The following is a 24,461-nucleotide window of genomic DNA, read 5'->3' as shown; positions in this document are numbered from 1 at the left end:
AGCAGAGAATAAATACATTTGTTCTTCAATCAACTAGGGCTCCTTTCCTCACTGCCTTTTGTGTAATCTATCACAATGACATCACTCTACTGTGTTTTCATCCCTGCCTGCCACAACATAGCCAGAATAACTTGTGTAATAATCTCTCCTGTCATCCCTATATAATCTTCTTTGCCACATCAATGACAAAAGTAACAGCCACCTATTCATAACCAAGAGATGATTGAAGAAATAAAGAAGAAGCTGGTGGAGGTTATTGGAGATGAGGTGCGGCAAAACACACTCATTCATTGCTATTTAATATTAGTCGAGGAGGTCAACAAACATTATATCTAGGAGATCCAATGCAAATCTTGTTACCAGACATATTTAAATTTGGAAAAAATGTGAGTTTTGCCAGGAAGGCCAGAGTTTAATGGCCATCTCCATTTTCCCTTGCGGGGTGGAAAGTTTTCTTCTTTCGTCACTGTAGTCCATGTGGTGAAGGTGCCACCACAGATCTGCTGGAAGGGAAATCTGAACCTGAAGAACGATAAATTTGCAAGGACAGATTGTGTGCCATGAGTGGACAATGTTCCACCACAATCCAGACTTTCTCATGTAGATATTGAAAAACAGGGCAGACTGAATGCCATGCCTCTGACCTGCTCATATACAGTATCCCCAAGTGCATATGTGGTTGGTCTAGTTAAGCTTCTGTCAAATAGTGATGCGATTGATTTCCGGATTGTATCTCCAGTCACTCTGCGACCTAACATCATGGAGCTGGAGGCCTTGCTCGAGACCGATGGGGCCGTGGACTTACCATCTGAGCTCGCAGTCTCGGGTAGTGACTTACGTCGGGAAGCTCCAAAGTCGTAGGAGGTTTGACTAGCCCCGACCCGGGGTCCGATCGCCCGGCACTGGGGAGCTGAGATCCCCTCGATGTGGGAGCTTGAGAGCCCCGATGCGGAGGGTTCAACCGCCGGCTACAGGAGCCAAGATCATCCCGTAATGGAAGGCTCGAGGCCCACGACCGACCGCGGGTGAACAAAGAAGGGAAGAGATGTAACTTTTTTCTTCTCTTTCAATCACAGTGAGGAATGCAGAGGAGTCACTGTGGTGGGTGTTTATGTTAAAATGTATTTTGTGTGTTTTGTTACTTTTTCTTGGTATGATTGTATGGCAAATCAATTTCCTCATATGTTGCAAAACATACTTGACTAAAGTAGGATTATGATTATTATGATGAATAAAGATTGGCTGAATAATTACTTCTGTGATAAAACAGCATTCCAGATTTCATTCTGATCCATTGGTTGTTGGGTCACTTAGCTCTAAAACATGCTCCTTCAACTGTGTAATATTCACACTGTTCAATCCTATACCACCAGGTGAGCATCATACGTTTAGGCCTGCCTGGTGCTGTCCACACATGTTCTTCTACATTCCTCATTTAACCATGGTGGTGTCTTCTACCTTGATGATATGTCTGGCTGTGAGGTTAAACATGGTGGCAGATTATTTCCCTTTCCTGATGATAACTCACATTTCCATGGCTATCTAAGTTTCAGATGCTAAATTTATTCTGATTCCACCCCACTTCGAATACGTCAATACATTGTGCCCTCAGTTAGAAGATCGTATATGGTTTCCTTAACAGAATAGCACTCAATTACAAGTGCATATATACAACTGACTGCTTAGGGAGGTGGTCAAATAGATCTCTCTAAATTCTGCTCATGCTGCATATATAGTTTAATTGCTACATTCTTCAGGATTTGACGAATATAAATAGTTCTGCTATCAAGCCATATTTGGTGGTGTATAATTTGCCACCCAGAGTATGTGCTGTACCATGCACTGTGCTGAGCTACCATAATTAAGTCTCTTCAATCTCAAATTAATTTTAAAACAAGAATATAAATCACAGCATTATCAAACTGTAGTCCACCCATGATTATTCCCAACAATTTTCCCTCGACAGGGCTTTTGCAAGATGAATCTGGACAATTTGATTGCAAAGTATGGAAGGAGGAGCACAGCAAGATACCTAATGGTCCCACACATTTGCCAATGCACCATTACTAACATTCTCCTCGTCCAACACACGCACCAATACACCATCACTAACATTCCCCTTGTCCCACACACGCACCAATACACGATCACCAGCAATCCCCTTGTTAAAAATATATATATTTGAAACTTTGCTATCCTATAGGCAGAGATTTCTTCTACAATGCTACCACTCCTATCCCAAGTAGAATTTGCTTCAAACTAGAAACTGGAATGTTTCTATCTTTGTTAAGAAAATCCTACGATATCAAACAGAAAACTCAATTATTTATTTCTCTTTCTTGGCAAGAATGAAATCAGATATTTCATTGCTTAATTGAGAAACTTCTAAAATGGAATGCCAAACATATCTGCTTTTCATGGAACAGTACTGCTGCAAATCACCAACAAAACATTGTAAACCCTGACAGTGCAGCTGTAGGAAAAACACTACTGCATTTAGCAGATTGAGAGAGGCACATGGGACAGCAGCACTCTACAAATCCATACTGAATATCTATTAGTAGTCTGCAGAAAGTGCAGTCACAAAGGACTATGAAGGAAGAGGCAGTGGTGCATGACACAAAATGCTGGAGTAACTCAGCGGGACAGGCAGCATCTCTGGAGAGAAGGAATGAGTGATGTTTCGGGTCGAGACCCTTCTTCAGACTGAGTTCCAGGCAGTGGGTGCATGTCCCTTTTTCACTAGGGGGAATGACATTTCTCACGTTCAGCACTAGATTCTCCATAGTATCTTCAGACGAATAGAAGTAACATACTGAATTAAAAATTCTATCAAGACTCAGGCCCTCGCCTCAATGTCATTTTCTACTGAGATCACTGGGAGAATGCAAGAAATCATGACCATATGCTGAAGTATTGCTGCTATATATCCCATCAGTTGAAATGAAATCCTATCTAACAGCGTCCAAACTCAGGATACCTCTCACCTCAAATAAATCAATATTTTGCAAAGAATTATTCTTTCGCCCCACCGCCCTACCACAATTGAATTTTACTAGTACTCCAAGAGACATAATCATTGTAGATGGGTTATGCATGCAACCTATAATGTAGTTACCTCATCACCACTAACCACGCCCCATCATATTAGTATAACTGTAGTATCCTCCCTTTGTTCCCCCCACTAGGTCCCAGTACGCCTGAAGGCTGGATGCAGTCAGTGCTGGGACGTGTGTGCCATGTGCTATAATAAACTACCAGTAAAGGTTACAGTGTGTCAGCAATCACGCCTTTACATGGCGTCAGAAGTTTAAAACTCGCGTTTCCCGTTTACCGGTTTTCATTTATTTTGTCCCCGTTAGTGCCCAGTGTTGGGTTTCCCTTGACATGGCATCCTCATGCCGAAAGCCATCTCCCCTTGTCTTCGACGCTGACATTGCGGAGCGATGGTCGACTTTTGTGATGGACTACACTCACTACGTCAATATTGCGCACCGGAACGACCCAGCCGCGGTCAAAGCATCACTCTTGCTCAACCTGGCCGGTCCCGACGCAATGAAGAGAGCTCAAGCCTTTGTCTACGAACCAGCAGTCCTGGATGACAACGAGCAGCCGGTCGAGCCAGCTGAATCGGCCAACGACCCGGTATGTCTTTTGCGCAAATTCGCGGAGATATGTGACCTGCCCTCCAACCGTATACTGGAGCGGGCCAGGTTCTTCTCACGCAAGCAACAGCCGGATGAACCTGTTGAGTGCTTCATCGCCGACCTGCGGCACCTTGCCCAGTGGTGCCGATTTGAAACCATGCGCGACCAGCTCACCAGAGACATTCTCGTCACTGGCATGATTGATCAGAAGCTACGTGCCGACCTGCTGCAACGGCCTGACCTAACCCTGACTCAGGCAATGCATGCGTGCCGCATTGCCGAAGTGGTCACCCCTCCTCATGGACAGAGGGGGTCCGACACCCGAGCCATAAACCTAACTGGTGTTGCTGGACAACGTCGTATGAGGGACAACTTTCGCGCTCCACCGCGGCCCGTTCGTACATCCCGGGACCCGGGATCTAAAAAGTGTCCAAACTGCAATTACGTGCACTCCACAGAATCACAGTGCCCAGCCCTTGGGAAGACCTGCAATTTCTGCGGGAGAAGAAACCATTTTGCAGCTGCCTGCCGGTCCCGTGGCAAAGTGCCCTCAGCTCCCAGACAACTCCTAAACAACCTTCTGCAAGTTGATAGCGAGATGGATTCTCAGTCCTCTGTTGACGCTGCCCCCGACTCTGAGCTCAGCTTTTCCACGGGAGATGTAAGTATTTACACTCTCCTCCACAGCCGATCTCGCCTCCCTGATCCTTCTGTGAATATAACTGTAAACAACAAGTCCTTCTGTGCTAAGCTGGACACGGGAGCGAAAGTGAACGTAATGTCAACAAAGCTGTTCCACCAGATAAGGAAGACTGAGCTGCTGATTGCAGATCGCTCTGTTTTGCGTGCCTATGGGGGAGAGGAACTAACACCTGTGGGGAGGGCGACCTTCCACAGCGTGCTGCAGAAATCTTCCCAGGACCTGTCTTTCTTTATTCTGGACAGTGACTGCGTGACTGCGTGACGTTGCTGAGCAACCAGGCATGCCAGGATCTTGGTCTGGTGTCGTTTGACCGTACGGTCCACGAGGTGCAAGCTGTGATGGATCCACTATCCGAGTACCCAGACTTGTTTGACGACAAGTTGGGGAAGCTGCCGTTGGTGTACAAGATTGTGACTGACCCATCTGTGGTGCCTGTGATCCGTCCACCCCATAGAGTGTCGTTCGCCATGAAGGGCAAGGTGGAGAGTGTGCTGAAAGACATGGTCAACATGGGAGTGCTGGAGGCTGTCAGCGATCCAACCGAATGGGTCTCCACCATGGTCGCCACGTTGAAGAAAGGAAAAAATGAGATACGGGTATGCATCAACCCCAAGGACTTGAATATGGCGATTAAACGGCCCCACTACCCCATGAGGACTGTCGAAGATGTTGCCGCCCAGGTGGGACAAGCCACAGTGTTCTCCGTCCTCGATGCCAGAAGTTCGTTCTGGCAGATACCCCTGGACAAACGCTCCACGGACCTGACCACGTTCAGCACGCCCTTCGGCAGGTTTAAGTTCTTGCGGATGCCGTTCAGCATCAACTCCGCCAGCGAGGTATTTCAGCGTTCTATGGAACAATTGTTTGCAGGTCTGCCCTGCGCGATCATTGTGGACGACATACTGGTCTATGGGAGGGATGTGGCCGAACATGACCGCAACCTCCGACGGATTTTGGACCGTGCTCGGCAGATAAATTTGAAGCTTAATCGGTCAAAGTGCAAGTTCCGGGTGCCTGAGGTCACATACGTTGGCCACATTTTCACGGCCCAAGGGTTAAAGCCAGACCCGCAAAAGACCAGCGCCATCTCAGAGCTGCCCGCCCCGACAGACGTTGTCAGTCTGCAGCGTTTCCTGGGTATGGTAAACTACCTGGGGAAGTTTATCCCCGACCTCAGTGAATTGAGCGCACCCCTGAGACAGCTCACTAAAAAGGACATTGCCTGGGCATGGTTTCCACACCACCAGCAGGCGTTCGACCTGCTAAAGACGAGGCTGGTCAGCACACCTACCCTGAAGTTCTTTGATCTGCTGCGCCCGATCATGGTCACTTGCGACGCCTCTCGGTTTGGACTGGGTGCTGCCTGCCTGCAACCCCACGCTGATGACTCGCTGCTGCCCATCTCCTATGCCTCTAGGACCATGACGGACACAGAGCAGCGTTATGCACAGATAGAGAAGGAGCTGCTGGCGGTGGTTTTCGCGTGTTCGAAGTTTAAGGACTTCCTATTTGGCACCAGGTTCACCGTTGAGACGGATCACCAGCCACTGGTAACGATACTGAACAAACCTATACACTGCGCCCCTGCCAGGCTACAGCGGATGATGCTGCAGCTACAGCGCTTTGACTTTAAAATCGTATATAAGAGGGGCACCGAGATGCATGTGGCTGATGCACTGTCCCGGGCCCCCCGGACCTCCTGCGACCGGCACCCCTTCGAGCAGTCGGACTTACAGGTACTAAACGTTAACTTCGTCCCTTCCCAGCAACTGCAGTGCTTGGTTGCACATACCGCAAACGATCCCGACCTGCAGCAGCTTGCTGCTGTCATCAAGCGCGGGTGGCCCACCAAACGGAATTCGTTGCCTGCCAGCGTCCACCCCTATTTTTTAGTCCGCGATGAGTTGGTCCTCCGGGACGGCATTATTATCAAAGGACACAAAGTTGTAGTCCCTGCTTCGCTGCATGGCTTGTATTTCGACGCAGCCCACATGGGGCATCCCGGGGCAGATGCCACTATCTCGCATGCCCAGGAACAGTACTACTGGCCGGCCATGGCTAAGTACATCCAGGCCAGGGTGGATTCCTGTCCGGACTGTAACTCTCTTGCCCCGCATCAGCAAAGACAGCCGCTTTTGCAGCAGCCTGCCCCTGACATGCCCTGGTCCTCTCTGGCTGCCGATATTTTCGACTGGCGAGGGAGGCAATACCTTGTGCTAGTAGACTCTTACTCAAATTGGTTCGAGGTGGATCTCCTCCCTGCCATCACCTCCGAGATGGTGATCAGCAAGCTTCGCCGTCACTTTGCCACGTTTGGTTCCCCTGTCCGGCTGCAGACAGACAACGGACGCCAGTTCACCAGCGCCGAGTTTCGAGCGTTTGCTGCAAAGTGGAACTTTAATCATTTCACCAGCAGCCCGGAGTACCCTCAGAGCAACGGTCTAGCTGAACGGGCGGTCCGCAGCGCAAAGCACCTGCTTGAACAGACCCGCCTCTCGAACGGGGATTTCTATCAGGGTCTCCTGAATCTTCGGAACATTTCCAGAGACAGTACCATGGGGTCCCCTGCCCAACGACTCATGTCCCGTGTTGTCCGCCCTCCGATGCCTATTGCCCAGCAGTCCCTGATGCCCAAAGTCCGGCAGCCTGCTGATGTCAAACAACGTATTGCCCAGAAGCACGAGATCCAGCGCCGCTCGCACGACAAATCCTGCCGCCCTCTTTCGCCACTGATGCCTGGACAGGTCGTCCGTTTGCAGACGCCCACCGGCTATTCCCGACTTGCCACCGTTGTCGGGTTTGACAGCGCGCCACGGTCCTACCTCGTGGATTTCGAAGGGACCGTATACCGACGCAGCCGCCAGCACCTGTTGGCGGTTAACGAGCCCAAACCACCTCCTGCGATTCCGTATACCCCTCCATCGCGTGTCGAGCCTTCCTCCACTATCGTACCCTCTGCTCCCTGCATGCCACGGTCGATCCTTTTGCCTCGGGTACCCCCCCCCCCTGCTCCTCCCGGGTTTGCTCCCCAGGCTCTGTTGTCCCCTGCAAGGTCTTCTCTCTCTCCCACTTCCTCTCGTTCTACCCCTACTGTTTCACCTGGCTCACCTGTGCCTCTCCGTTCCCCCTCCAAGCTGGGTTCTCCGCCCACCTTCTCTCCACCTCCTGTTTCTGTTCCTGTCCCTCCTCCTATTCTTTCAGGTGGGGAGGGTGAAGGTGCTGTGCGCACTCGCTCGGGTCGGATTGTAAAACCTCCGGCTCGCTACGGAGAGTATGCTTAGCTTTGCAGGTTCTGTATAATAAACCTGCCACTGTTGTAACTTGTTTAAATCGTAAGGGGAAGGATGTAGATGGGTTATGCATGCAACCTATAATGTAGTTACCTCATCACCACTAACCACGCCCCATCATATTAGTATAACTGTAGTATCCTCCCTTTGTTCCCCCCACTAGGTCCCAGTACGCCTGAAGGCTGGATGCAGTCAGTGCTGGGACGTGTGTGCCATGTGCTATAATAAACTACCAGTAAAGGTTACAGTGTGTCAGCAATCACGCCTTTACAATCATTGTTTGGGTTTTTTCTTTGTACAGCACCGCATAAAGAAACTTTAAAACCAGATTCTGTTCGACCGAAACCCTATTTCTCACAATGATCAACCATCTGTGTAATTCTACAGTTTTGCATGTAATTGTATTTGAAATTGCACTCAAATTATTCTAAATGCTGTGAACATTCTCCTTCCAAAGCAAAAATTCCACCCATTACCTGCAGCATGACAGCAGACACGCAAGTAAGTCCCAAAGGCACGGTGAGAGAAAAATAATCCGCTGGAAACCAGAATTTTCACAGCTGAACTCATTCATTCCATTAGACAGCTAATTATTAATCAAAGTTCCTCTTCTTGAAGCTGCTCAAGTGGTAGGTGGTAACATTGTGTAGGCGGCAACCACTTTTCAATCTAAATAGTCAATCAAGATGCACTTAAAATGAGCCTCAAAAACTTTAAGATAATTAATAATGAAATTAATAATTAAACTCATGAAGTAGTTCTTTTCCGCCATGGATAAGTCCAATTGTTCACTTCCTCAACATATTTTTTGTTCCCTTCCCTCAGCAGTGACTTATCAAATCTTCCTGGAATCATTTTTTGCTATCTTGTTCAATAATTATCTACAAAGAATAGTGCCAGAAACTCAATGCTATGCTTTTTGGAAAATAAGACATATTTTACATACCAGCCAAAACTATGTTTTTTTTTTTTAAGGAATGGAAAACCATTTAAAAATCCAACCAAACAATAGAAAATATCAGCATTTTTTGGTGTGTTCAGCACATAGTTTATCATATTCAATAATTACTTCGATTCTGCATAATTGGACATTCCCGTGAGAGTCGCGCGTGTCATCATGCGCCCGCACAGCCGTCTGGAGCGTGTGACGTCATTTGAAAATGGATACAAAATGCAGAAATAAATCAGCGGGACCAGCAGCATCTCTGGAGAGAAGGAATGGATGATGTTTCTGGTCGAGACTCTTCTTCAGTCTGAAAGAAGGGTCTTGACCTGAGACGTCACGTCTCCTAATCTGAGGACCTAATTTTGGTCTCCTAATCTGAGGAAAGACATTCTTGCCATAGAGGGAGTACAGAGAAGATTCACCAGACTGATTCCTGGGATGTCAGGACTTTCATATGAAGAAAGACTGGATAGACTCGCCTTGTACTCGCTAGAATTTAGAAGATTGAGGGGGGATCTTATAGAAACTTACAAAATTCTTAAGGGGTTGGACAGGCTAGATGCAGGAAGATTGTTCCCGATGTTGGGGAAGTCCAGAACAAGGGGTCACAGTTTAAGGATAAGGGGAAAATCTTTTAGGACCGAGATGAGGAAAACATTTTTCACACAGAGAGTGGTGAATCTGGAATTCCCTGCCACAGAAGGTAGTTGAGGCCAGTTCATTGGCTATATTTAAGAGGGAGTTAGATGTGGCCCTTGTGGCTAAAGGGATCAGGGGGTATGGAGAGAAGGCAGGTACAGGATACTGAGTTGGATGATCAGCCATGATCATATTGAATGGCGGTGCAGGCTCGAAGGGCCGAATGGCCTACTCCTGCACCTATTTTCTATGTTTCTATGTCACCCATTGCTTCTCTCTGGAGATGCTGCTGGTCCCGCTGAGATACTCCTGCATTTTTTGTCTATCTTCAATTTTCGTGGCCCTGCTCTGGGAGTAGGAGTGGGGGCGGATCCAGATCCGCAATGGCCGTGAGCCCCAGGTTGAGTTCGATGATCGTTTGCCTGCTTCTGCTGCTGTTGGAGGTGAGACATTGTGTGGCGCCAGTGTCTTGGGCCTGTCCCACTTTAGCCGTCAGTTCCGCAACAGGCCGGTGGCGTGCGAAGATTTCGTGCAGGACGAAGTCCACACTCCTCCACGCCACTCCATGCGACTGTCCCCGCGCTACCCACCCGATAGCAGGTCGCGTAAATGGCGCGTGAAAGACAGCCAAGTGGGACAGGCCCTTAACTCAGAGGGGGGGGGGGTGGAGGGGGTGGAGGGTAGATGGAGAGGCGTGTTTTTAGAAGTTAGCAAAAATTGGAGAATTCAACATGCATACCGCTGGGTTGTTTAAATACACAAGTGAAAAATGAGGTGATGGTCCTCTAATTTGCGTGTGGCCTCACACCGACAATGGAGGAGGCCCAGGACAGAAAGGAGGATATGGGAATGGGAAGGGGAGTTAAATTGGTGAGCAACTGGGAGATCCAGTAAGCCTTGGCAGACAGAGTATAAGTGTTCAGTGAAATGGTCGCCAAGGAAACACCGGATGCAGTAGATAAGGTTGGAGGAGGTGCATGTGAACCTTAGTCTCACATGGAACGACTGTCGAGGTCCCTGGATGAGGTCAAGGGTCAGGTGTTGCTTCTCCTGCAGTTGCAGGGAGAAGTACCTGGGGAGGGGATGGGTTGGGTGGGAAGGGATGAGTAAACCAAGGAGTTGCGGAGGGAATGATCTCTGTGGAAATAGGGTGAAGGTGGGAAGATGGGATCACATTAGAGAGAATGGAAATGTTAGAGGATGATGCACTGGACGCAGAGCCTGTTCAGGTAAAAGGTGATGACCTGAGGAACTCTGTCCTTGTTGCATCTTGGGAGGAGAGGGGGAGGCAGCAAGAGCAAAACTCTGTGACACAGAAGAGACGTGGGTGAGGGATCCATCTGCGACAGCTAGGTTTAAACCTCGTTGATGAGATTAGCGGAGGCGCGTGTGATCTGGTGTTCAAATGTGGGCTCCTGTACATTAACGAGACAAAGTGTAGACTCGGCGACCGTTTCGCCGAACACTTGTGCTTTGTCCGCCAAGGCCTTCTGGATCTCCCAGTTAGTAACTCCCTTTCCCATTCTGACCTTTCTGTCCTGGGCCCCCTCCAATGCCAAAGTGCGGCCTCACACAAACTGGAAAAATGGCACCTCGTATCTCGCTTGGGCAGCTTATAACCCAGCGGTATGAACGTTGAATTCTCTAATTTTAGGTAACTTCTACAAACACTTTCCTCTCTCTTCCCCTCTCCCCTCTCTCCACTAAATGTCTGTTCATACAGAACTGTTTCTTCATTATCGTGAACAGCTGCGACTGCTCTCAGGGAAGTGGTAATGAGTTGTTCCATTAAATTGTAGTGTACATAGCTCTTCAGCTAGCACTTTTCATTACCCACTAACAAAAATGGCATGCAAATGGGATTTTGGGCTCAACATCAATAATGTGAAACTTACGTGGGCAACATGAGTGGTAATGCATGAAAAGAACATACAAGTTGTTTAAGAAGATTTTTATGTAAATGGAACATTAGATAGGAGCTATAACATGAACTTCAGGCAACTGCGCAAATAGAGGCGTACATAGATAAACAGAAGTGTAGGAATAAATTGTGACAAATTATTCATAATTTGGTTCATATGGAATATATGAACATACAGTACCACTTTTCAATGAACAGCAGAGGAAGAATCTAAATGGTAAATCTCCCAGAAGAAAATAAATCTTCCCAACTTAGTCATTTCAAAAAAGTAAAAACATTATAAATATTTTACACCTCGTGTGACTGGTAGATTAGGTTCCCAGAGAGATATGTTGCAAAAAGCAGCTTGAAGGACATAATTCGTCACCACCATTGCCATTTCTAAACGGGTATCCCCAGAAAAGGAACCGAATGACCGCATCCTGCATAGAAACATAGAAAAATAGGTGATGGAGTAGGCCATTCGGCCCTTCGAGCCAGCACCACCATTCAATATGATCATGACTGATCATCTAAAATCAGTACCCCGTTCCTGCTTTTTCCCCCCCATAATCCCTTGATTCCTTTAAACCTAAGAGCTAAATCTAACTCCCTCTTGAAAAAATCCAGTGAATTGGTCTCCACTGCCTTCTATGGCAGATAATTCCACAGATTCACAACTCTCCGAGTGTAAAGGTGTTTCCTCATCTCAGTCCTAAATGGCCTACCCCTTATTCTGAAACTGTGACTCCTGGTTCTGGACTCACCCAACATCGAAAACATTCTTCCTGCATCTAGCCTGTACAATCCTTTAAGAATTTTATATGTTTCTATACGTTTCATCATATTGGAAATCAGGCAATATGCACATACTTGTGGCAGGTGAAACCTCCACCCACCCTACACCATGAATGACACAATAAGAATCTGATTGGTATACTTGCAGACATTTTATTTGCTTGGATTTGTTGGGTAATGACCACCATGATAGAAGATCCCAAGTTATTTTAAATAAGGCAAAATTAGAATACAACAAAAAACGATGAAAATTATTTTGCAAAACTAGAATTCACATCCGAACCTATAGGATGTCCAGAATCTTCAATCCAGAGAAAATACAAGCATTAAATTTAGCTTTAATAACCAAGAATTCTAAAAGAGAGTATCTAGAATAATCAAATTTAAATATAACTTGAACCTGCGCTGTTAAATTGGTGATACATAACTCAAATCATTAACTTACATCTTCCGCAGTCACTGCCAAGACACTTCTACTTTTTTTCATTATGAAAATGATTGTGATCTACAGTCCCAGCACTTCTATTCCAGAGAAGCAGATTGCCAGTTCCTTACATGTTCATGTATCTCCTATAACAAAGTAACAATAGACACATCAGAATAAAATGGCTGCAATTATTCATATTAAGGCTTAATATTCAAACATTAATTTTGAGATATTTGGGAAGATAAAATCATTCTAAAATATTTTAATAAACAAATATATATATAAATATATTCTGTGACTGGATTTCTAACTGAAAATAAAACACATTAATTATAAACACAGCCGCTTTAAATTTTATGTCAATATTTAACATTCCGCCCCACTTTACTTATTAAAAAATTAGATAATTCTTTTTTAAGTTTTGTGCTAATAAGCATTCAGATTGTTCCCTTCTCAGTAATATTCTTTATGATCTTTTGTAATGCTACAGTTCTGATATTCAGATGTTCCAATTGATGCCTTGAAAAACAAGTAAAGAAAGTTATCGTAACCAATTATATTTATTTATGGTGTCTTAAACATATTAACATAGAAACATAGAAAATAGGTGCAGGAGGAGGCCATTTGGCCCTTCGATCCAGCACCGTCATTCATTGTGATTATGACTGATCATCCACAATCAGTAACCCGTGCCTGCCTTCTCCCCATATCCCTTGATTCTGCCAGCCCCAAGAGCTCTATCTAACTCTCTTTTAAATTCATCCAGTGAGTTGGCCTCCACTGCCTTCTGTGGCAGAGAATTCCACAAATTCACAACTCTCTGGGTGAAAAAGTTTCTCATCTCAGTTTTAAATGGCCTCCCCTTTATTCTTAGACTGTGGCCACTAGTTCTGGACTCCCCCCCCAACATTGGGACCATTTTTCCTGCATCTAGTTTGCCCAGTCCTTTTATAAATTTCTATAAGATCCCCTCTAATCCTTCTACATTGCAGTGAATACAAGCCCAGTCTTTCCAATCTTTCCTCATGACAGTCCTGTCATCCCGGGGATTAACCTCATGAACCCACTGCCTCAATAGCAAGGATGTCCTTCCTCAAATTAGGAGACCAAAACTGCACACAATACTCCAGATGTGATCTCACCAGGGCCCTGTACAACAGCAGAAGGACCTCTTGACTCCTATACTCAAATCCTCTCAATATGAAGGCCAACATGCCATTAGCTTCTTCACTGCCTGCTGCAACTGCATGTTTACTTTCAGTGACTGGTGTACAAGGACATCCAGATCTCGTTGCACTTCCCTTTTTCCTAATCTGACACCATTGAGATAATAATCTGCCTCCTTGTTCTTGCCGCCAAAGTGGATCACCTCATATTTATCTACATTATACTGCATCTGCCATGCATCTGCCCACTCACTCAACCTGCCCGAGTCACCCTGCAACTTCCTAGTATTCTCTTCGCAGTTCACACTGCCACCCAGCTTTGTGTCATCTGCAAATTTGCTAGTGTTAGTTTTAATTCCATCAACTAAATCATTAATATATATTGTAAATAGTTGCGACCCCAGCACCGAGCCCAGCGGCACTCCACTCGCCACTGCCTGCCATTCTGACAGGGACACGTTAATCCCTACTCTTTGTTTCCTGTCTGCCACCCAATTCTCTATTCATGTCAATACCCTACCCCCAATACCACGTGCTCTCATTTTGTCCACTAATCTCCTGTGTGGGACCTTATCAAAGGCTTTCTGAAAATCCAGATACACTACATCCACTGGCTCTCCTTCATCCATTTTACTTGTCACATCCTCAAAAAATTCCAGAAGATTCGTCAAGCAGGACTCTATGCTGACTTGGACCAATCCTTTCACTGCTATCCAAATGCGCCATTATTACTTCTTTAATAATTGACTCCAGCATCTTCCCCACCACCGATGTCAGGCTAACTGGTCAATAATTACCCATTTTCTCTCTCTCTCTCTCTTGAAAAGTGGAATAACAATTCACAGGAACTGATCCTGAATCTATAGAACATTGGAAAATGATCACCAATGCGTCCACGATTTCTAGAGCCACATCCTTGAGTGCCCTGGGATGCAGACCATCAAGCCCTGAGGATTTATCACCCTTCAGTCCCATCAGTCTACCCAATACTATTCTCGTCAAATGCAAATTGCTTTCAGTCTCCCTAGATCCTCTGTCCTCTACTACATCTGGGAGATTGTTTGTGACTTCCTCAGAGAAGACAGAACCAAAGTACCTGTTCAACTCTTCTGCCATTTCCTTGTTCTCCATAATAATTTCACCTGTTTCTGCCTTCAAGGGACCCACATTTGTCTTTACTAATCTTTTTCTCTTAACATACCTAATTAAGCTTTTACTATCCTTCTTTATATTCTTAGCCAGCTTACCCTCGTACTTCATCTTTTCACCCCATATTGCCCTTTTTGTTACCTTCTGTTGTCCTTTGAAAGTTTCCCAATCCTCTGGCTTCCCACTACTCTTTGCGATGTTATACACCTTTTCTTTCAGTTTTATTCCATCCAAAATTTCCCATCAGCCACGGTTGCCTCTTACTCCCCTTAGAATCGTTCTTCCTCTTTGGAATGAAATGATCCTGCGTCTTCTGGATTATGCCCAGAAATTCCTGCCATTACTGTTACACCGTCATTCCCGCTAGGATCCTTTTCCAGTCGACCTTGGCCAGTTCCTCTCTCATGCCTTCATAGTCCCCTTTGTTCAACTGCAACATCGACAATTCTGATTTAACCTACTCCCTCTCGTAGATTAAAACTTATCATATTATGGTAAGTTTTAGCCGTTCCTTTACCTTGAGTTCCCTTAGTAAATCTGGTTCATTGGACAACACTAAATCCAGAATTGCCTTCTCTCTGGTAGACTCCAGTACAAGCTGCTCTAAGAATCCATCTCGGAAGCACTCTACCTTTCTTGGGATCCAGAACCAACCTGATTTTCCCAGTCTACCTGCATATTGAAATCTCCCATTACCACAGTGGCATTACCTTTGTTACATGCCAGTTTTAACTCCTGCTGCAACTTGCACCCTATATCCAGGCTACTGTTTGAAGGCCTGTAGATAACTCCCATTCTTACCTTTACAATTCCTGAATTCGATCCACTGAGGCCCTTTACCAGTGCTCACATTAACAACACATGATCAAATAGTTCAATTTAGAGGGGCTTTATCCAAGTGTCTGGTTGGAATAGAACAGACTGTTCTGTCCAGAAGAAGGGACAAAGGCAGTGGTGGGAAACTGAGTTCTTCTGATCCTTATTTCCCTCCCTGCCAGCCCAGTTCCCAACCCCACCACCTCATCTTTCAGAATTACGAAGGGATCACTTCCCACCTGACTCTACAGTTGACCTCACTAGATGTTTCCTGTCTTATGGCATTTACCCATGCAACAGAAGGAGATGCACGTCTATCCTTTCACCTCTTCCACTACCATCATCCAGAAACTCAAGCAGTCCTTCTATGTGAAGCAGTAACACAATGTATTTCCACTTCTTTCATTTGCATCAGAATGTAATATTTTCTGCATTGAAGAAACCAAACACAAATTGAGCGATCACTATGAGGAACATCTGCATTCAGTCCACAGGAATGGTCCTGAGTTCCCAGTTACCTAGCACTTTAGTTCACCATCTATCTCCCACTCTGACCTTTTGACTGGGCCCGTTAATAACAAGGCTCAATGCAAGTTTGAGGACCATTGTATCATCTTCCATATGGGCACCTTGCAAACTTCCAGAACAAATAGTGGTTGGTATGAATGTATTACTGGAGATCTTCCACACTTTGCTAGAGTGTGTAACAATTCAAATGCATTGGAACCTTCCAAGTACAACTTCATTGTTTATGGGGAGAGTAAAAATTAGCAAATTACTTAGCAGTTGACCTGGAAATGCTGGAATGCATTCACATGCAGACAGCAACAGGGCACCATGAAAAAGTACTTGCTATGAGTGAGATTTTTTAAATTAAGGATATAACTAACAACACAGGTAGAGGGGGAAATGTAGACACAGGATACTGCAGATGCTGGAAACTTGAGAAAAAACAAAGTGCTGGAGGAACTCAGCAGGTCAGGCAGCATCTGTGGAGGGAAATGGACATATGACGTTTCAGGTCAGAACTATTCAGTCTGAAGAAGGGTCCTGACCTGAAATATCATCTGTCCATTTCCCTCCACTGATATTGCCTGACTCGCCAAGTTCTTCCAGCCATTTGTTTGTTGTTAAAGAGTGAATGTGTTCTTTATGGATTTTCCAAAGGCGTTCAATGAAATGTCATGCAAAATGTTGCAAGGAACCTAATATAACAGATAAAGATACCAGGAATAATACAAACTATTTTCAGAATGACAGGCTGTGTACTGTCACGCGAATCCCAACAGCAGATATAAAGCTGTTACTATTTACAAACTACACGAATTACTTATAAATAGCAATTTGTTGATACAAAGCTGAGTGCAAAAGTTAATTGTGATGGGGACATAATCTGCAAATCTATATGGACATATTTAGCAATTGGGCAAATAAATGGCAGATAGAGTTCAATGCAGTAATTTAATGTGCAGGTTTTGCAAGCAATTAGGAAGACTAATGGTATAAAAGCCTTTATTTTAAGGGAATGAAGTACAAGAATATGTAATCCTTGTAACAATTGCATTGGACTTTGTCCTTGCCTCAGAGGACAGATTGCAAAGGGATACGCCTGCATTCACAGAAACCACGAGTTAGAGGGAATTTATTACAACCAGCACTGAGCACTTCCTCCCCACCCCCAAACACACACACACGCCCCACTAGTTTGGTTGTGTGCCAAACCTGTGTGTGACATCATATCATTTTTTTTTTAAGAAAAGTAGATTCTAAGGATATCCGATCAAGTAGATGTTGAGAAGACATTTTCACAGGCACAAATATCCAATGAAAGGGGCACCATTTTGAGATAATGAGTAACAATTTTGCATGAGATAACGAACTTCGGCATTTTTCTACAGGGTGCAGCAGAAGCTGGCAAAAGGGACGTAAATTGTATAATTAACAATCAGCAGAGGAACATTCAGCCCATTTGGCCTCTGCTGGCCCATTCAATTAGTTATGCAATTAATTCTATTGGCATACTCTACACAGAGCACTGTATCTCTTCCAAAATGTTGTCTACTGTTTTACTTATTTTCACTTGAACTTGTTTCACCATCCTTTCAGAAAGTCCATTTTAAATCATAACATCTTGCTGCCTAAATTTGTCCTTTCTGTCTATTGACTTTTAATGTTGTAAATACAGTAAAAAGTCCAGAAATGTTTGCAGTACTCCAGACATGGCATAACTAGTATAGTTTTTTGTGCTGTCTACAACTGTTTATAAAACTGAATCAAGATCTCATTAGCCATTCTAACAGCCATCCCTGTTTAAATGTTTCTTCAAGAACAATTCCAAATTTGTTTCTGAACCACCTGTAATTCAACACCTTCAGACAAAAATGATATTCCATTATTTTTGTAAAATGTACATAGATTGTGGATGTCTCTGGGGATGACAACAATTGTTGCCTTTGAGCAACTTGCTCAACTATTATAGGTCTTTGGTTAGGCTGCATTTGGATTATTTCATGCAGTTCCATAGTTGCCCCATTACTGGAAGGATGGCTTTGGAAAAGGTGCAGAGGTGGTTTATCAGAATGCTGCCTAGATTAAGGGTGTTAGCCACAGGGCGAGACTGGACAGATTTGTATTATTTTCTCTGGAATGCCATTTGTTGAGGGGAGACCTGATAGGTACATACAATTATGAGAGGCATAGGTGGGGTAGACAGAACATCCCCCCCTCCCCCCCACCTCAGGGTGGAAATATAAAATATAGGTCCACCACTGATTTTCCAGCAACTTGTGGTCCACACCTCCTTTAATCTGGACAAAATTATGAGAAGGCACTCTCCCTCCCTTCCCCTACTCAGTGTTACTAGAATATGTAGCTTTGAAATTATTTCATTCAGCAGAAACACCACAATATTACATACAATATTGATCAATTGTCGGATCTCCCAATGGCCACAACTTAGCCTGATAATTATAACATGTAGAACCAGCTCAAAGGGGAACCCTGCAAACAAGTAATGTCCAACTATTTTTCAACAGACAGATCTTGCTATTCAAAGTATTAAAGTAAGAGACTGCCCCCTGTAAAGGATCTACATAGTAAATAGTAGGTTTCTGGGGAATGTAGTCGAACATGAATGTGGCAACACAGGTAAACAGAAAGAAGAAGGGTCTGAAGAAGGGTTTCGGCCCGAAACGTTGCCTATTTCCTTCGCTCCATAGATGCTGCTGCACCCGCTGAGTTTCTCCAGCATTTTTGTGTACCCAGGTAGACAGAAAGGTCTTCTTCTTTCCGTGTCCATCTTGTTACAAATGTTGGCCTCGCTGTTATCATCCGTCCTGAAAAGGACGCAAGCTTCCGGCGACAATCAGTGGAAGCCATCGCTTGTCGCAATAGATGATGGTGGTAGTAGAATTAGCTCAGGATACTTCCAGTTTCCAGCCCCACAACGTGGACGCTTCTGCTATGGGGCGGACAGAAAGGTGAAGCAACAACACAGGAGACCGCAGATGCTGGGATCTAAAAAGTCCTTTAGGATGCTTACTTTCATCAGTCAGGATATGGAGTATAAGAGTTGGGATGTCATGAAACAAATATGGTAAGGCTACATTTGGAGTATTGAGTACACCAAGTTGCCCTGCTGTAGGAAGGATGCCAATAAACTAGAAAGGGTGCAAAAATTTTTTACAAATCTGTAGCCGGGTCTGGAAGATTTGAATTGTAGAGGCTCAATAGGAAAGGATTATTTTCCCCACCATTGTAGGAGGCTGAGGGCTTCTTCGTCTTGTGTATGGCATGCACAGCCTAAAGTTGTGGGACAACTTGTTCTATTTGATCTTATTTGATTGTGCACGCCAGGTTGATTGCATTCGTTGAAACAGGGTGGACCACGTGAAGGTTGCAATCTTCCACCCCGCTGAGGGCTGACTGGGGCTTGTTAAATCATAGCTAAAGCCTAGATAGCCACAGGATACTGTACTCTAAAGCTAGAGGGCATAGGTTTAAGGTGAGGGGAAAGATTTAAAGGAATTGAAGGGCAACATTTTCCACACAAAGGGTGGTGCATATATGTGGAATAAGTTGCCGGGGGAAACAGTAGAGGATGGTACAATTATGACATTATAAAGACACTTGGACAAGGACATAGAAAGACATGATTTGGAAGGATGGGGGCCAGGTGCAGACAAGTGGTCGTAGCTCAGTTGGTTAATACTGGTTAATACTGATGTGATGGGCCAAATGGCCTGTTTTCTTGCCGTATGACCAGGTTTCTAGGGATCCAAGACCCTTTAGGTCCAAAGTTCAGGCTCTCCTGAAACAAAGTGCCATGCAGGTCTCTGTAAAGAATGTACTACAAATTAAATCTGTGAATGCCTACACTTTGGGAAAGCCTCCAGCCCTGGCAAATCCCAATGTCTGCTCTGTCTGCTGAATTGGCTGAAGGAAACTTATGTGCATTCTTCTCTGGTTGAGCATGGATTTTGGATGACATTCCTAATGTGGCAGTAAACTATGAGAGGTGTGCCAGTAGACTGGAATAATGTTAAGGCCAGAAAGCAGCAGATGAATGCACGAGTAAGCCTGCTCAACGTACAAGGCAACCCATATATGTGTGAGATTCATTGACCTCAAAGAGGAAAAAGAATAGAAGTCGTTTAAAAGCTAATTTTTCAGTGAGTAAATAAGACCGATGTGTTTGACCAGCAAGACTGGAGGTGAAATTTGTGTTTTGTTACCGTTGATATAATCTGAGGAGGATTTACCCAAGAGAAACATTTCTGGTGTAAAAGATCCAGCAAGAATGTCAGGAGTTTAATTTCATGCATGGAGCGACGAGGACTGGAAATGGACTATATTGTTCCACTTCAGGTTAATCCTATACTCAACTGTACAACAGTTAACCAATAAACTAGACTTGCACTCGTTTCAAAGAGAATGACAATCATTTGTGTTTTTTAAACACCATCACAACCACTGAATTGGGTGCAATGACTGCCCTACCCTTGAAACGTATTTGCATCTTCACTGGACTACTTTAATAACTGAAAACAATAACTGATAATGGAGACATTTCTATAGAAAACCAAAACATAAGCACCACTTAAATGATATATAAATGTGTAATGATGGGAGATCAGGCATTTCCAATCCAGTACTAATGATCACAACTAAAAGTATAAACATTTTGTTCAATTATCTATTGAATTCATCAGAGTTCTATTTATAGTCTCCTTACTTTTCACCTGGCAAGGATCATCCAAAGACATTAGTTCAGTTCTTGCAATATTAAAACCCCTCATTAAATCTCCTGGACTAGAATGGCTAATACCTCTTCATTGTCATAGTCTATTATAGTCTGAACATGCCTCAGAGAAACACTTGATCTTATTCTGAATTAAATTTAAAGTGCCTATTGTAAATAATTAGTAGCATTAGTGCATTAATCAAAGCCACCACATAATACTTAGATAGCACATTACATGGAAATGAGTGATTAGGCCATGTTCACTACGAAATATAAAATCAAATACATATCCTCTTCTGTAACTCATTGAATAAAACATCAATAATTAAAGTGGCAGAGCTTGGGTATGAGGAGCAATTGGTTCAACACAACAATGCAGCAGGAGAAAGCAGGAATATGGTATTAAGGAAGAGGATCAGCACTGATTGCACTGAATGGCAGAGCAGACTCAAAAAGGAGCAGAAATTTTCTGTTTCCAAAATCCCTTTTAGTAATTATTACCACCATATTTTAGAAATAGCTATACGTATTAATTTGGAACAAAGGTTTGTGAGGGGTTATAATTAGAATTGTGGGTACATTATTGGAAATGTTCTGCTGCGATGAGAACTGTTCATGTTTGAAACGTGAAACTTAAGTGGTTATGAAGATACTTTCTTAAACGTCTCCATAGCCATGAAGGGAAATGGTGTTGGGTAGACTGATGGAGCTGAAGGCTGATAAATCCCCAGGGCCTGATGGTCTGCATCCCAGGGTACTCAAGGAGGTGGCTCTAGAAATTGTGGATGCATTGGTAATCATTTTCCAATGTTCCATAGATTCTGGATCAGTTTCTGTGGATTGGAGGGTAGCTAATGTTATCCCACTTTTCAAGAAAGGAGGCAGAGAGAAAGCAGGGAATTATAGACCAGTTAGCCTGACATCAGTGGTGGTGAAGATGCTGGAGTCGATTATCAAAGATGTAATAGCGGCGCATTTGGATAGCAGTAACAGGTTCAGTCCAAGTCAGCATGGATCTACGAAAGGGAAATCATGCTTGACAACTCTTCTGGAATTTTTTGAGAATGTAACAAGTAAAATGGACAAGGGATAGCCAGTGGATGTAGTGTACCTGGACTTTCAAAAAGCCTTTGATAAGGTCCCACACAGGAGGTTAGTGGAATAAATTAGAGCACATGGTATCGGGATAGAGTATTGACATGGTTAGAAAATTGGTTGGCAGACAGGAAACAAAGAGTAAGGATTATCAAGTCCCTTTCAGAATGGCAGGCTGTGACTAGTGGAGTGCCACAAGGCTCAGAGCTGGGACCACAGCTATTTACAATACACATTAATGATTTAGATGAAGGAATTAAAAGTAACATTAGAAAATTTGCAGATGATACAAAGCTGGGTGGTAGTGTGAACTGTGAAGAGGATGCTATGAGGATGCAGAGTGACTTGGACAGGTTGGGTGCGTGGGCAGATGCATGGCAGATGCAGTATAATGTGGATAAATGTGAGATGATCCACTTTGGAGGCAAGAACGGGAAGGCAGATTATTATCTGAATGGTGTCAGGTTAGGAAAAGGGGGAGTACAGCGAGACCTGAATGTCCTAGTTCATCAGTTACTGAAAGTAAGCATGCAGGTACAATAGGCAGTGAAGAAAGCTAATGGCATGTTGGCCTTCATAAAGAGAGGAGTTGAGTATAGGAGAAAGAGGGACTTCTGCAGTTGTAAAGGGCCCTGGTAAGACCACACCTGCAGTATTGTGTGCAGTTTGGTCTAATTTGAGGAAGGACATTCTTGCTGTCGAGGGAGTGCAGCGAATGTTCACAAGGTTAATTCCCGGGCTGGTAGGACAGTCATGTGATGAAAAATTGGAGAGATTGGGCATTTATTCATAGGAATTTAGAAGGAAGAGAGGAGATCTTATGGAAACATATACAATTATTAAGGGATTGGACATGCTAGATGCAGGAAACATGTTCCCGATGTCGTGGGAGACCAGAACCAGGGGCCACAGTTTACGAATAAGGGGTAGGCCATTTAGAGCTGAGATGTGGAAAATGTTTTTCACACAGAGAATTGTGAATTTGTGGAATTCTCTGCCTCAGAAGGCAATGGAGGCCGATTCACTGGATGCATTCAAAAGAGAGTTAGATAGAGCTCTTAGGGCTGGTGGAATCAATGGGTATGGGGAGAAGGCAGGAATGGGGTCCTGATTGTGGATGATCAGCCATAATCACATTGAATGGCGTTGCTGGCTAGAAGGGCCGAATGGCCTACTCCTGCACCTATCATCTATGTTTCTATGTTATTCATCCCTGCATTGTTACCTACATAAATCATAACTAATCAATGCTGGTCCCCAGACACAGATGTATTAAAATGGCCAACGCAAATGCAACAGTATAGATCTAATTTATTAACCAACAAAATTATATTAGTTAAACCAAATGATAAGTAAAAGCATCACCAGCCTACCACTAAAAAAAACAAAGGCAATGTATGGTTCAATTATATTGATGCAGTCTTTAGCTGTGATAAATGTGATAAGAATTGCGATAAATATTGCTCTCCACTTAATTGGTGGTAATGTGGTAGCAGAGCAGATCCGGCTCTTATAGAACCACATTCATGCAAACAGTTCCAAATTCTAAAAATAAAGAACAGCTCAGCTATAGCAGGGTAAATGTCTTCATCATTTAATATGCAGCTTTGTAATCTGCCTGTATCACCAGGTAGCAAATACTTGAATTTCACTTTCACTTCTGAGCTAATCAGGCATTAGATAGCGATGTTACAAAACCCAGCATCAGCGGCACTGCAGATCTGCCACTGGCAGTGTGTGCGGCTCCGGAGCCTTTGAGGGTGGGGGGCGGGATTAAAATGCAGTTTTGTATTGCATGTCGGAGAGGGATTTCCTCGGGCTGCTAGTTGATGAAGAAAAATCGATCAGCCTTCCGTTGCCGTTAAAAAAAATTTAGTCAGTTTAGCTTCATCTTAAGTTAAGGAACGATGTCCATTCGGTGCTTTATTCAATGCAGATCTCACCTTCAGAACCAACAGAATGAGTAAACTCGGACTCGGACAAAACTCTGATTATTACCAACCACTTTCTGTTATTTGCACTATCAGTTTATTTATTCATGTGTGTATATATTTATATCATGGTATATGGACACATTTATCTGTTTTGTAGTAAATGCCTACTATTTTCTGTGTGCTTAAGCAAAGCAAGAATTTCATTGTCCTATACAGGGACACATGACAATAAACTCACTTGAACACTTGAACACTTGAATGCTTAAACATCCCAGCAGTGGAGGTGTACAAAACCGAGGGCTAGATCATGCTGGCCTTCCTCCCCCACTCATATTATCTTTAGCAACAAAAGCTCAGCTTTGCCAGCAAGGCAGTGAGGAAACAATATCCCGAAAATGCCACTGAAAAATCTGACGTAACAAAACGTCACTCTCAAGCTTTAGTAGCAGTACAAGTTGCCAAATAAAATTTTCTAATTAACAGAAATGAAAAACTATTGAATTAATAAAATCATTGTAAACAAAATAATTAAGGTCTCTTATAAACAATTAAACACAATAATTTAACAGTCATCTCAAGGGAAAATAATGAAAGCTATTCATCTTCTACCTTTGGAAAAACAGCGCCTCATATTCCACGGGTAGCTTACAACCCAATGGCACGAACGTTAAATTTACCAATTGTAGGTAATTGAAACTCACTTCCCTCT

At 44.0% G+C, this 24,461-nt stretch overlaps 1 long non-coding RNA gene across 1 annotated transcript in view; it reads right to left on the bottom strand.

The window, feature by feature from the left end:
- LOC116977660 overlaps positions 1-24,461 on the bottom strand; it is a 50,017-nt gene that overhangs the window by 25,208 nt on the left and 348 nt on the right. Inside the window, exon 2 of the long non-coding RNA XR_004413273.1 lies at positions 12,369-12,493. This is a non-coding gene — a long non-coding RNA (uncharacterized LOC116977660). The remainder of the gene's footprint in view (positions 1-12,368; positions 12,494-24,461) is intronic.

This window comes from Amblyraja radiata, chromosome 10 (genome assembly GCF_010909765.2).
Source record: "Amblyraja radiata isolate CabotCenter1 chromosome 10, sAmbRad1.1.pri, whole genome shotgun sequence".
NCBI classification, from domain to species: domain Eukaryota; kingdom Metazoa; phylum Chordata; class Chondrichthyes; order Rajiformes; family Rajidae; genus Amblyraja; species Amblyraja radiata.
This window is presented reverse-complemented; position numbering and strand designations above follow the sequence as displayed.